We start from the raw sequence: 15451 nt of genomic DNA, 5'->3' as shown, positions 1-15451 counted from the left end.
CCATATAAACCGATCCCCAGATTTGGTTTGTGGAGCCTCAAAGAGAAACAAATTTGATCCGATCCGGTTGAAATTTGGAACATGGTGTTGGTATATGGTCTTTAACAACCGTGCCAGAATTGGTTCATATCGGTCCATAATTGTATATAGCCCCCATATAAAACATTCTCCAGATTTGACCTCCGGAGCCTCTTGGAGGAGCAAAATTCATCCGATCCGGTTCAAATTAGGCACGTGGTCGTAGTATATGGTCGCAAACAACCATACCAAAATTGGTCCAATCACACACAAATTGGTCCATATCGGTTCATAATCATGGTTGCCACTAGTGCCAAAAATAATCTACCAAAATTTTATTTCTATAGAAAATTTTGTCAAAATTTTATTTCTAGAGAACATTTTGTTAAAATTTTATTCGGTTCATAATAAAATTTTCATCATTGTCAAAATTTTATTTCTATAGAAAATTTTGTCAAAATTTTATTTCTATAGAAAATTTTGTTCAAATTTTATTCGGTTCATAATCATGGTTGCCACTCGAGCCAAAAATAATCTACCAAGATTTTATTTCTATAGAAAATTTTGTCAAAAGTTTATTTCTATAGAAAATTTTGTTAAAATTTTATTTCTGTAGAAATTTTTGTCAGAATTTTCTTTCTATAGAATTTTGTGAAAATTTTATTTCTATAGACAATTTTGTTAAAATTTAGTTCTGTAGAAAATTTTGTCAAAATTTTATGTCTACTTTGTCAAACTGAATTATATACATGTTGGATCGATCTTTTTTGATTTAATATATAGCACGTATGGACTTACATACAATTTAGAAGATGGTGTTAGGAGGTTTTAAGATACCTTGCCATCGGCAAGCGTTACCGCAACTTATGTAATTCGATTGTAGATGGCAGTGTTTAGATGAAGTTTCTACGTAATCCATGATGGAGGGTACATAAGCTTCAGCCTGGCCGAACTTACGGCCGTATATACTTGTTCAAAAAAAACTTTTGTGTTCAACAACTTCACACAGAAAAAAAATTCAGGAAATGTTTTCCAATTAAAGACCAATTAAAGAAAGGGTTTTAAAAAATATTCAATTAACCCTTTCACTACCGAAATAAACCTAATGTTAAAAACTTTTATTTTTCTTCTATTTTCACTTGTACTAACAGCATATAGAACAAAAATTGACATTTTGAAAACCTATCTCATTTACTTCAAGAGCTATATGGGCTTGTTCTGAAAACTTGATTCTTGAATTGTGACCAAATGGCCTTACGAAAATAAGCACTATTTGCCTATAATATCCTTCAAAGTCTGAGAAAAAAATACAAAAAAGATCCGGAAAAATTATCAGCTATATTTTTTGTATAAATATCCATTTACTAGAAACTTACAGTAAAAAAATGTTCTCAAATTTTCGTTTATTGTTACAGAAGTTTATAAAAATCTATTTTAGACCTCACCAGTATGGACAATATTTATAGCTTATTAGATTAAAGCCTCTACTTTAAAATAACATCGAGAAATAAATCGAAACTAAGTGGGAAAATAGAATTTTGTGTCTTTTTGAAATGCCCTTCTAAGTTGACATCGGTAGTGAAAGGGTTAAAAACTTAATTGATTCAACAATTTTTTTACTTAAAACAAAAATCAATCAGAAAAATTAATAGTATCAATTAATTTTTTAATTGACAATTAATTTTTTATTTGATACTTTCATTTCTGTGGTTAAAGATATTTCAATTAAAAATTAATTGGATCAATTAATTTCGTGATTGAAGACAAAAAATATTGTTTTGTGTGCACAAAACGAATTACTTCATCATAATAAGTCCAAAAAATCATGACATTAATAGTAAAATATAGATGATCATTCGTTTAAATAAAAAACTGTTTATTTTTTCAGACTGTTTATATTTTCAGATATCCACTCCCTTGTAGGCTCTACATATTACGCTCAAACTCCAAATTTTTTGAGATTTAAAATCTCCGTTTTTTAAGGGAAATGATATTTGAAATCTCATGGATTTTGGAAGTATAATATGAGTATCGTACTATAATCTTTGATAATAGATGATGAAAAATTATGCACACTTAAAAAGATGAACTTGCTTCTTAGCTCAACATAATTTCCATACACAATTTGTCAAATTCCCCTACAATGTAGTTTTCAATTTTTTTTATTGCTAAACAATAACAAAATATTTTAGTTAATCTCCAATGAAGGTGAGGGACGATTATTGTTCGTATGTTATTATGCATATGACAATTTTATAATCAATCATAGTTTTTGAAAAAACCAAAATAAAAAAAAAAAAATAAAAAACTTTAAGTTTAGCTATAAACCATAAACAGACAAAGACCAAGTACTACAAAATGATTGAAAAATTGTTTTTTTTTCGGATGGTAAAATATTCACAACAACACATATTAAATCCCAACAAAAAATTTGGAAGTTGTTTTAAAGATTTAACTTTAAAAGCACTTCCAGAAATGTCCTCCAAAATTAATTTTTTATGAATAAAAGAGAAAAAAATCCAACAAAAATTAAAAATTATCAAAGTAATAGCAATGCTATTAACAAACCAAATTCAAAATCCATTTTAGAAAAATTGAGAATTTTTTAAAATATTTGAAGCCAAACATTTTAGAATGTATTAAAAATTCTAAAAAAATATATAAAAATTATTTATTTGGCAAAATATTACAAAATTGTTTAATTTACATCCAAAACACTGAATTCGGATCACACACAAATATAAAAATTATTTCTTTGACAAAATATCACAAAATTGTTTAATTCACATCCAAAACACTGAATTCGGATCACACACAAATATAAAAATTACTTCTTTGACAAAATATCACAAAATTTTTTAATTCACATCTAAAACACTGAATTCGGATAACAATTTAAGATGTTATGCAAATTCAGTACAGCGGTTGTTGAAATAGTGCACATCCGTCCATGTTAAATTCATCACTTCTGCAGCAATTTTGCACTTCTTTCGAATCCAAAAAGAATATTTTTGCTACTTTTTTTAGAGACGCTTTTTTGCTGGGATGTATAAAAGCTTCTTAAAAATTTTGCTTGAATTTTATCAAAAAAGAACAATTGCATAAATTCATAATCCCATATATACTTCATATTTCTTGAGATATGTTATTATATATTTTTTTTTAATGTGGGCAAAATTTAAGATGAAGTCATCCATTGAAATAAACCGCAAGAATAGCAAATACTTGCTGATACTTTGGTATACACAAGAAGGTGAGACATTTATACGAATTATGCAAATAGACAAGATTGAAGAGTTTGCATTAAAAAAATTCATTGATATCATCTTTCAGAAACCACAAACACATGGGTTTGGTTTATTTCAGTTATTATTTATTAAAAACAAAAAACAATTATACAAGTGTTGTCTTTAGCAATCTGCAAATATGAGTCACCATAAAGACTGAGATAAACTTTGCAGAAACACGAAGCAATATATAATATCATATATGAGATGAAGCTATTCTATTAGTTACTAATTCGCAAATAATGCTTAGGATGCTAGCAACTAAATATATATAGAAATACTATTTATCATTTTTGAGTGATTTTCAATTTAAAAGTTCAGTTGATAGTGTCTATAGACACATGAAACTGCAATTTATTGAACACTGCAATTTCTAGTAATTTACCCCAATATCCATGAAGTTACGTTACCTTACGAACTTCTAAATGGCTCCATGGACATGTCTACCCTCCCAAATGGCACATGAATATATAGAAAATTCATATGCCAGTTTGGATCTTAACTGCTAACAATTTTTTCAGTTAAAGTTATCCGGAGAGAAGATAATGAAGTTGCATGAAAATGACCCTTGATTTAGACTCATTTAATGGGATTGTATCTAACAATCTTACGATTTTATGTGACTTTTGTTCAATTAAGTTTAATTTAATTTAATTATAAATTTTAATTAATAATAAATTAAATAAATAAATATGTTTTTGAACTTTCAATTGATTTTATTTACCAATATTTTCACATTCTTCAATGATGAGTTAACAATTGGTTTTTAAATCACAACAATTACATTTTCTTTGAAACAATTACTAAAGCCATCGAGGGGGTGGGGTGAAGCTGCATTTCACTACAAGTGAAAATGAAAACTTTAACTTAATTACCAAAGTACAAATCATGTATACAATTTAATTTTTTTTACAAGGGGTGAGAGCTTCCAACAATGCACAAAGAAAACACAAACACACACAAAACTTCTTCAAAATGAGGGAATTAATGTTTGGTTTGAACATTAAATTTAATGTGTAAATGGTGAGCTAAACATCAATGTTACTACAACTACTACGGTCATTAATTGTTTGAAAATATATTGTAATAATTTTACCTTTACTACTGACCATATCTAAATTTATTATCTTGTCTACATTTTGAGGGTTATCATTGCAATCGTTAGCTAAATGCTAAGGAAGCTTTCATTGGCCGGCTATCTATCGGCACCTTCATTGTTAGTGTCATCATCTGCTATTACTGCACTACTCGTTAGTTGTGGTCTTGGATATTTTTCTCACAAAAATTTCTAAATAAATTTTCTATGACATAAACCAAGCAAACAAAACAGATGACGACAATTTGTCTCATTGTTCATGGCTACAAGTTAATTTTTTCTTTCGTTACTTCCGAGAAAGGAGGGAGGGAGATATTTGTGTGTGAGTGAGTGTTTGTTTGAAACTTTCTCCCAAATAGTTTTGCTTAATATCGTTAACTGACCGGTCGTTAAAATTCTTCATGGCATGTTTGTCTTTTTTCCGAATTCTTTGGAGCCCAGTCAAAATGATTGTGATCACTTTACAACTAATCATTGAAGCTATTGGAAAAATTAAAAAAAAAAAACTATATATAACAATAAGGTCTAATATAAGAGATACATGTAGAAAGTTTTATGGGGAATTACAAATAAACTTTTAAATTGTGGTAAATATTTTTGACATATTGATATATCAATTTTCCTATAGAACAATTTCCTATGACAAAATTTTCTATAGAAATAAACTTTTGAGAAAATTTTCTATAGAAATAAAATTTTGAGAAAATTTTCTATAGAAATAAAATTTTGAGAAAATTTTCTATAGAAATAAAATTTTGATAAAACTTTCTATAGAAATAAAATTTTGACAACATTTTCCATAGAAATAAAATTTTGAGAAAATTTTCTATAAAAATAAAATTTTGATAAAACTTTCCATAGAAATAAAATTTTGACAACATTTTTTATAGAAATAAAATTTTGAGAAAAATTTCTATAGAAATAAAATTTTGACAAAATATTCTATTGAAATATTTACAGAAATAAAAGTTTGACAAAATTTTCTATAGAAATGAAATTTTGACAAAATTTTCTATAGAAACAAAATTTTGAAAAAAATTTCTATACAAATAAAATTTTGACGAAATTTTCTATTTTTCCAAATTTTCTATAAAAATAAAATTTTGAGAAAATTGTCTATAAAAATAAAATATTGACAAAATTTCAAATAGAAATAAATTTTGAGAAATTTTTCTATAAAACTAAAATATTGACAAAATTTCAAATCGAAATTAAATTTTTACAAAATTTTCAATAGAAATTAAAATTCGACAAAATCTTCTATAAATATAAAGTTTCGACAAAATTTTCTATAGAAATAAAATTTTGACAGAATTTTCTATAGAAAGTAAAATTCGACAAAATTTTCTATAGATATAAAATTTTGGCAAAATTTTCTATAGATATAAAACTTTGGCAAAATTTTCTATAGATATAAAATTTTCTATAGTAATAAAATTTTGAGAAAATTTTCTATAGAAATCAAATCTTGACAAAATTTTCTATACAAATAAAATACGACAAAATTTTCTATAGAAATAAAATTTTGACAACATTTTCTATAGAAATAATTTTGAGATTGTCTATAGAAATAAAATTTTGAGAAAAGTTTCTATAGAAATACAATTTTGAAAAATTTTCTATAGAAATAAAATTTTGACAAAATTTTCTATAGAAATAAAATTTTGACAAAATTTTCTACAGAAATAAAATTTTGACAAAATATTCTATAGAGATAAAATTTCGACAAAATTTTTTATAGAAATAAAATTTTGACAAAATTTTATATAGAAATAAAATTTTGACAAAATTTTCTATAGATATAAATTTATAGAAAAAAATTTCGACAAAATTGTCTATAGATATAAAAATTCGACAAAACTTTCTATAGATATAATATTTTGACAAAATTTCAAATAGAAATAAAATATTGAAAAAAATTTTATAGAAATAAAATTTTTACAAAATTTCTATAGAAATTAAAATTCGACAAAATTTTCTATAAATATAAAATTTCGACTAAATTTTCGATGGAAATAAAATTTCTCAAAATTTTCTATAGAAATACAATTTTGACAAAATTTTCTATTGAAGATTTTCTATAGAATAAAATTTTGACAAAATCTTCTACAGAAATAAAATTTTGACATAATTTATAATAGAATTAAAATTTCGACAAAATTTTCTATAGAAATAAAATTTTGACAAAATTTTCTATTGAAATAAAATTTTGAGAAAAGTTTCTATAGAAATACAATTTTGAGAAAATTTTCTATAGAAATACAATTTTGATAAAACCTTCTATAGAAAAAAAATTTCGACAAGATTTTCTATAGAAATAAAATTTTGACAAAATTTTATATAGAAATAAAATTTGGCCAACATTTTGTATAGAAATAAAATTTGGCCAACATTTTCTATAGAAATAAAATGTTCACAAAATTTTCTATAGACATAAAATGTTCACAAAATTTTCAATAGAAATAAAATTTTGACAAAATTTTCTATAGAAATAAAATGTTGATTAAATTTTCTTTAGAAATAAAACCTTGACAAAATTTTCTATAGAAATAAAATGTTCACAAAATTTTCTATAGAAATAAAATTTTGACAAAATTTTCTATAGAAATAAAATGTTGATTAAATTTTCTTTAGAAATAAAACCTTGACAAAATTTTCTATAGCAATAAAATTTTCACAAAATTTTCTATAGAAATAAAATTTTAACAAAATGTTTAAATTATAAGTTTGTTTTCTGTTTGGTAGTTCTTTGATAAAATTTTCTCCAAATTTTGGTAGATTATTTTAGGCTCGAGAGGCAACCATGGTGCCCAGTAATTTCATTTCTTATTGACTGATTTCATTTATTGTTCACTAACATAGTACTAACTTTTAAAAGGGAATCGGTGTTAAATCATCTACCTTAGTTTCTTCGTAAAACCAAATTCAAATGACGTGATCCCAGTTTTAAAAACCACTGACATACTTAGGATAAGGTCATACAGGGCAAATACATGCCCATATTTGATTGTCGAACAGTTCTACATGCAGTTTTCGGACCTCCACATTCAACTGAGAGAGGATAATCCACCGCTCTATTGTAAATACAAAATCTCTACAATCCTGACAAATCTACAACTATTTCTAATAAAACTGAAATCCATTATCAATAAAATTTTTTTATTAATTAACAAAATCAATTTAAATCATTTTTTTGTTTTTTTTTTCTCAGAACTTATGTTGGTAACAATTTCCTGTCAGTCTACTGTAACTCCATGTACGCCAGGCTAACATGAATTAAAATAGAGTAGGTTAATTTAGCACAATTACATACTCTCATGTACAAACACCAACAATAGCGACATACTTATGCAAATGCAAAACTTTAAAGGTTTTTGTGTATATGTATGTCTATGTGTAGGCAAATAAGAATTTGTCATGTGGCTTTTTATAGTTTTGTGTAAACTTTCTGTTTGTCTATGTTATTGGTTAGATAAATTCCAGAAATTCTTTATTATTTATGCTTTTATTCATGCGATCGCTAGTTCTTCAATATTCAGGTTGCATACATTCAATAAAGACAGGCCAAAAGAAAATCAGCAAAAAGTTTCTTGCTCTTTCTTTCTCTTTCACTCCCTCTCAAAGTTATGAAAAAGAGCCACTCCCTAGAGTAGCATTTTTTAAACGAAAAAGAAAACGGATTTCAATGATTCAAATTTTTTGGTTTAGTTCGAAGATTCCGATACGCATAATTTTGAAATGAAATGTGTGTTTATTTCAAGAAATTATGCTAATTAAAAAAGACAACACAAAAACAGTATTTTAGGTGGTCAGCGCTCACGAAATCATAAGATGGCCCGATCAATTTTGAGGTATCTACCAACCCCCTTTAAATCGAAAGACTTAAGCAACAAACTTGTTTTGCTTTTTTCTCGAGTAACTAAAAGAAACAAAAAAAACAATGAAATATTCGAATATTGTTTTTTTTTCTTATTTTTGAAGATATTTTCAGGTGTGCTATAACAAACACAAAATATTCTCCTCCATGGAATTATTACACCAGGCCTTCAGGGCACCATCAGATATGGTGTTGGTGGTGCAGTACAAAGCTTAGCTCACAATACCTGAATGCATCGCATACACACAGGTATATTATGATCTAAACACCACCAGTATTTGGTATGTTCGGTTGACTTGCCTGTAAATTGTGCGGTTTTGCTGCATATTGAGGTTTCTTTTTCTTCAACATAGTCTGCCTTTTTTAAACAAATGATTGTATGCGTTCTATGCAGTTACTGTTCGGATTGCTTAGAAAACCCATACACGAATACCGTACCTCTTTGCAGTTTGATCGGCAAATACAACCACCACACTTTGCTGGCTTAGATGTGTGTGATCACATTCTTCTTTCTCTATCGTCAAAACACTTGTTGATTTTACAGTCCATACTTCTTGTGTTGTACGGAATGATTGTTTGTTTGTTCTCTACCCTAGATTAAGGGGTATGTTTTGTTAGTCCAATTGTTGGTGGGATTCTCTTAGAATAAACAAAGGATGTTGTAGTGAACTGATTTCACTGAAACTAGAACTTTAACCTGGCAGATGAATCATTTTAGATTTTGTTTCTGTCTCAACATAAAAAGACTTATGGGCAAACGTGAAGTTTTTTATATAAATATATTTTAGTTACTATGGGTCCGCATTTGATCTTAATTTTTTTTCCTGAAAATAGTAAAATTGTCACTATTCAATATTCAAGATGTCGCTTACCAATGATCCGTTTCATAGAGGAGTCTGGATCATAGGCAAGTAGCAAGGATCTAGCGACAAAAAATTCGACAATCTTTAAAGTAGTTGCCTCCAAAAATACTCCGATTGGGGTCTTCCGACAATAATTCGATTTCTGAAAATTCGATAGTATCGACAGAAGGGGGATAATTCTATTTCACCCCGAGAATAAAGTGAGACGAAAGTCGACTTTTTCACAAAAAGTCAAAGACGACTTTTGGTAATCCTTGTTTTTTTTTTATTACTTCTTCTAATGCTTAATTCTTTTACCTGAAGTTAGTCCAAAATCGATTTTTAAATTTTTTGACAAAAAAGTCGAAGACGAGTCATGGCAATCCTTCCATGCCTATTTGTTTATATTACAACTTAAAGATATCCTAATTTCTATTCTTGTTGCCCCTTTATGTGGTTTGAGGGATCATATTTGAAGTTTCTGCGATAAAAGTAAGGTACTTCGTTATGATTTCTCTAATACACAGAAATAATATCAACAAAATATTTGCAATTAAAAAGTTCATGGAATTTGAAAACTATTCCACTTACAAATTAATTGATACTATTAACCTGTTAATCTAACTAGAAACATTAACGGCCATTTTCATGTATCTCCGTTAGACTTTAACTCCCAGATAACAGAAAGTAAAATCGAAATATCTTCTCTCCGGTTAATTTTAACAGAAAAATTTTTAGCAGTTAAGTTCCTAACTGGCATATGGAATCTATAGACATGATGACAGACATGTCCATAGTATGGTTTAAAAGTTCGTTAGCTAACGTAGCTCTAACGGAGCTTCTTGAAAATGGGAGTAAGTCAATAAAGTCAATGATGGAATTTTTTTACATTTTCAATTAAAAATTAATTGATACAATTAACCTTTTAATCAAACTGGGATGACTAACCCCCATTTATATGAAGCTCCGTTAGTGCTACATTAGCTAACGAACTTTTAAATAGTTACGTTTTTACGAGTAATTAACAAATTAATTAAATTTTGCAATCAACATCAATTAAATTGAATCAATTAAGAAATTAATTGAAATTTGCTAATAAAATCAATTAATTTTTTGATGTCCAATTTTCGCGATTGAAGATATTTCAATTAAACAATTGCATCAATTAATTTGTGCGTGTGTATTTTTCAGATACCTATGCACGGTTGCCACAGTTGGTAGAATTCTGCCCAAAAAAAGTAAATTTTTTTACAAAATATTCCTCTCCACCACAGATTTTCTATAGAAAAAAATGGAAAAAATCTTCTATCGAAATAAAATTTTGTCAAATTTTCTACCGAAATAAAATATGGACAAAATTTTTTTATTGAAATAAAATTTTGAAAAAAATATCTCTATGAATAAAATTTTGACAAAATTTTCGATAGAAATACATTATTGGCAAAATTTTCTATAGAAATAAAAAGTTGACAATATTTTGTATCGAATTAAAATTTTTTTATCGAAATAAAATTTTGACAAAATTTTCTATAGAAATAAAATATTGAAAAAATTTTCTATAGAAATAAAATTTTGACAAAATTTTCTATAGAAATAAAATTTTAACAAAATTTTCTATAGAAATAAAGGTTAGGTTAGGTGGCAGCCCGATGTATCAGACTCACTTAGACTATTCAGTCCATTGTGATACCACATTGGTGAACTTCTCCCTTATCACTGAGTGCTGCCCGATTCTATGTTAAGCTCAATGACAAGGGACCTCCTTTTTATAGCCGAGTCCGAACGGCGTTCCACATTGCAGTGAAACCACTTAGAGAAGCTTTGTAATCCTCAGAAATGTCACCAGCATTACTGAGGTAGGATAATCCACCGCTGAAAAACTTTTGGTGTTCGGTCGAAGCAGGTATCGAACCCGCGACCTTGTGTGTGCAAGGCGGGCATGTTAACCATTGCACCACGATGTTGACAAAATTTTCTATAGAAATAAAATTTTGACAAAATTTGCTATAGAAATAAAATTTTGACAAAATTTTCTATAAAAATATAATTTTGATAAAATCTTCTATAGAAATAAAATTTTGACAAAATTTTCTGTAAAAATAAAATTTTGATAAAATCTTCTATAGAAATAAAATGTTGACAAAATTTTCTATAGAAATAAAATTTTAACAAAATTTTCTATAGAAATAAAATTTTGACAAAATTTTCTATAAAAATAAAATTTTGACAAAATTTTCTATATAAATAAAATTTTGATAAAAGTTTCTATAGAAATAACATTTTGACAAAAATTTTCTATATAAATAAAATGTTGACAAAATTTTCTATAGAAATAAAATTTTGACAAAATTTTCTATAGAAATAATATGTTGACAAAATTTTCTATAGCAATAAAATTTTGACAAAATTTTCTATAGAAATAAAATTTAGCAAAAATTTTCTATAGAAATAAAATTTAGCAAAAATTTTCTATAGAAATAAAATTTTGACAAAATTTTCTATAGAAATAAAATTTTAACAAAATTTTTTATAGAAATAAAATTTTGACAAAATTTGCTATAGAAATAAAATTTTGGCAAAATTTGCTATAGAAAATAATTTTGACAAAATTTTCTATAGAAATAAAATTTTGACAAAATTTGCTATAGAAATAAAATTTTGACAAAATTATCTATAGCAATAAAATTTTTAAAAAATTTGCTATAGAAATAAAATTTTGAAAAAATTTTCTATAGAAATAAAATGTTGACAAAATTTTCTATAGGAATAAAATTTTGACAAAATTTTCAATAGAAATAAAATTTTGACAAAATTTGCTATAGAAATAAAATTTTTACAAAATTTATTATAGAAATAAAATTTTGACAAAATTCAATAGAAAAAAAATTTGACAGACTATTGAAATCAAACTCTGTAAAATAAGATTTTTTATTTGGTAGCTTTTTTGTAAAGCGCCACTTATTCCACAACGGGAAACATCCCGATATGATGAAATATCGCGATGTTTTATTGAGGTTTTAACTATCGGGGATGCTTTGGGCCCATGTCCCCATTTATTTGCTATCAAATGGAAGGTTTACGACTGGTTTGTAGTTTCGAAAAACTTTTGCTATTTTATAATCATATTTTTTATCTCCCATAAAAAATTAGAAATTTATGATATAAATATCTTACGATATGTGCTTCTATCGATAAATTAACTGGACTCAAAAATTTGTCACACTTTCTCCACACCCCACGAAGGGTAAATAAAATTCTCCTAGATCAACTATAAAATCATATCTACATGTTTCTATGGTTTTACAGGTTTCTACTTTGGTTTTGCAAAATGGAGTTGCATTTGCTGTATTCCGTTGCCGGTGCTGTGGTTGCGGTTGTGGCTAAAACTCTTGAAGTTGGCGGCAATTGTTGCAATCATTTTCGAGACAGAGAAACCATTTGATTTATTTGTAACACAAAGATTCAAAACAAAAAAAATGCCACAAGACAGAGAGTTAGAGAACTAGTAATACAATTGCTTTTATATTAAAATGCCTAACTACAGTACACCGTTGTTCTCTTCCATCCTTAAAATATAACAACTACTCTCATTGCAAGTCTCTATGTTTTCTTGTAGATAATGGCACATTTCATGCAATTTCTATAAAATTTTGCAACAAGCAACCAAGCTGTCAGTTAGTCATGTCTTGATTTGATGTGCTGGCAATAAGCTGTAAAATCTCAAGGGGAATCTAAAGAGAATTTCCAATAAAACCTTTAACGCTTGTTTCTTAAGTCTTTTGTTTTTTTACGCGTAATCCAAGGTATCCATAATATCCATAAAAGATAATTTGCGTTTTTGTGATATGTTGTTGGTATTGAATTTTTTACACTTTCTTATTTGTAGGTATATATCCATATAATAAGAGGCAATCCTTGATAATTTTGGTTTTGTATTTGCTTTAATCTTTTGGAAAAATATATCAAATGTTATCTTGTTTTTTTTTCGGGTTCTTTTTTTTCATACTCATTTGCATAATCTTTGATTTCTTTAAACCATTTTTTGTTACTTTATTCTTAAAATTTGAACACATACACTTTTCTTTATTTTAGGTATTTTGATGATGGTATCTCTTGGCTGTTGTTGTTGTTGTGAAGACACTCAACTGATGGTAAAATAACAAAAACAACAATCTCTCTCACTTTAGGAATAGCAACAACTACTACAACGTTAGTTAATGTTTTTCTTCTTTACTCAATAATATCCGTTTACTGTACCGTACCACACGAAGGCCAAACACTCACTGAAACTGGCTTAAGAAATCTTTGGAGTAACACCTCTACCTCGATCACTTCAATGGTTTTGTATTTCCAAAGTAGTATGGACAACTTAAAGACTGAATATAGACAAAAATGCCAAAAAGACACACACAACACAGAAAGCCAGTCTTAAGTCAAAGGCACACACATACACACACACGCATGTAGACATTGGCATGTGAACCCGTTCATATTCCAAACAACCAGGCTTCACAAGCCATATAGAAACTCTCTGGTCATACAGTAAAGAAGAAAATAAGCACAAAACCCAAGCAGAGACACACGCATACATTAACACTTACACTATTTCACTCTATAACACCTATACACTCAGAATAATCTCTTTGACTATGTTTAACACAGCGCTTTGTTGATGTTGTTGGCTTTTTCTCGTATGAATGGAATGTCTTCGACCGGCTTCGTTTAAAAATGTCCACAACAACGACTTTACTTCGGCTTGAGTAAAACTAAGCGAACTGCACAAAGCCAACGGTAAGTACGTGTTGCTCAAGCAACAGGTAAACACAGACTAAAGACTTGCATACCTTTTTGATTAGATTAAGATTGTAGTACGGCGAAAATTCAAAACCCAAATCTGAATTCAGGCGAATTTACTCATTGCAAACAGGTAAAGAGTAAACAATAGACAAATAGATGGACAGACAGACATGGTACAAGATCAATCGGAGAAAGAAAATAAAAATCCAAAGCAACAATTTCATCTCCATGATTCTTTTGTATTGTTGTAGTTGTTTTTGTTGCTAATGTTTATGGTCATTGTATTAAACTAGTGAACATCATCAGCGCGATGATAGTCTAAGGCAATTTTCATTGTTGATGTTTTCCTTTTCATTTCAAAAAGGGACGTGTGAATTTATTAGAATTTTCCATTTTCCTTTTCACTTGTTTACTAGAAAAAGATAGGAGAGAATAGTGTTTTACAGTGGCTCACAGATAATATGAGATAATTAGTGAATTGGCGATTGAATTTGAAAACATACATTCTAGATTCGACCTATTCCAGAACGAAGATTCAGTTTTTTATTCCGTTCACAGAAAAAAATAAACCAAAAAAATAAACAAAAATTGAGGCCAAAATAAACAAAAATTGAGACCAAATTATGATGAGAAAAATATTCCTTTACAGATAAAATAACACTTGCCCATTGTAATAATATCTTAATGGTAACTTTTTCTTTTATCAATGAGTACTACAATCGTATTGATGTCTATCTCTATACACACAAAAAATATCACCAAAATATTTCCAGTTAAAAAGTTGATTGAAGTTGAAAAATTTTGCAATTAATAAATTAATTGATACTATTAACTATTTAATCAATACAGAAACATTAAATTAATTAAGTCAATGATCTAACATTTTGAAATTTTCAATTAAAAAATTAATTGATACCATTATAGGTAAGTCTACAAATAATTACGAATCGATATGGACTTTTTCACGGTACGTAGAGAGCCAGAATTGGAATATGGGCGTCACTTATATGGGGGCTATATACTATTATAAACTTGATATGGACCAATTTTTGTGTGATTGGGGATATAACTATAAACCGATATGGAATGTGGTTGTTAACGGCCATATACTAGCACAATGTACCAAATTTCCACTGACTCGGATGAAATATTTGGCAAGGTTGTTATACTACCACCAAATACCAAATTTCATCCAGATCGGATGAATTTTGCTTCTCCAAAAGGTATCGGAGGTCAAATCTGGGGATCGGTTTTATGGGGGCTATATATAATTATGGACTGATATGAACCAATTCCTGCATGGTTGTTGGATACCATATAACATCACGTACCAAATTTCAACCGAATCGGATTAATTTTACTCTTCCAAGGGCCTCCGGAGCTCAAATCTGGGGATCGGTTTATATGGGGGATATATACAATTATGGACCGATTTCGACAAATTTTTGCATGGGTGTTTGAGGCCATATACTAACACCACGTACCAAATTTAAACTGAATCAGATGAATTTTGGTCTTCCAAGAGGCTCCAGAG

At 27.8% G+C, this 15451-nt stretch overlaps 1 protein-coding gene across 3 annotated transcripts in view; it reads right to left on the bottom strand.

The window, feature by feature from the left end:
* Positions 1-13932, bottom strand: part of uif (sushi, von Willebrand factor type A, EGF and pentraxin domain-containing protein uif) — a 98980-nt gene extending 85048 nt beyond the window's left edge. The window contains exon 1 of one of the 3 annotated variants that reach the window (XM_075293221.1): positions 13722-13932. The gene's annotated coding sequence lies outside the window, so the exon portion shown is untranslated. Of the gene's footprint in view, positions 1-13195; positions 13403-13721 lie in introns of those variants that run through there. The other 2 variants (XM_075293222.1, XM_075293219.1) reach the window with 2 other exon arrangements.
* Positions 13933-15451: the final 1519 nt, after the last annotated feature.

The sequence above is a fragment of the Haematobia irritans genome, chromosome 2 (genome assembly GCF_050003625.1).
Source record: "Haematobia irritans isolate KBUSLIRL chromosome 2, ASM5000362v1, whole genome shotgun sequence".
NCBI lineage: Eukaryota > Metazoa > Arthropoda > Insecta > Diptera > Muscidae > Haematobia > Haematobia irritans.
The sequence above is the reverse complement of the archived record's forward strand: the minus strand, read 5'-3'. Positions and strand labels throughout refer to the sequence as shown.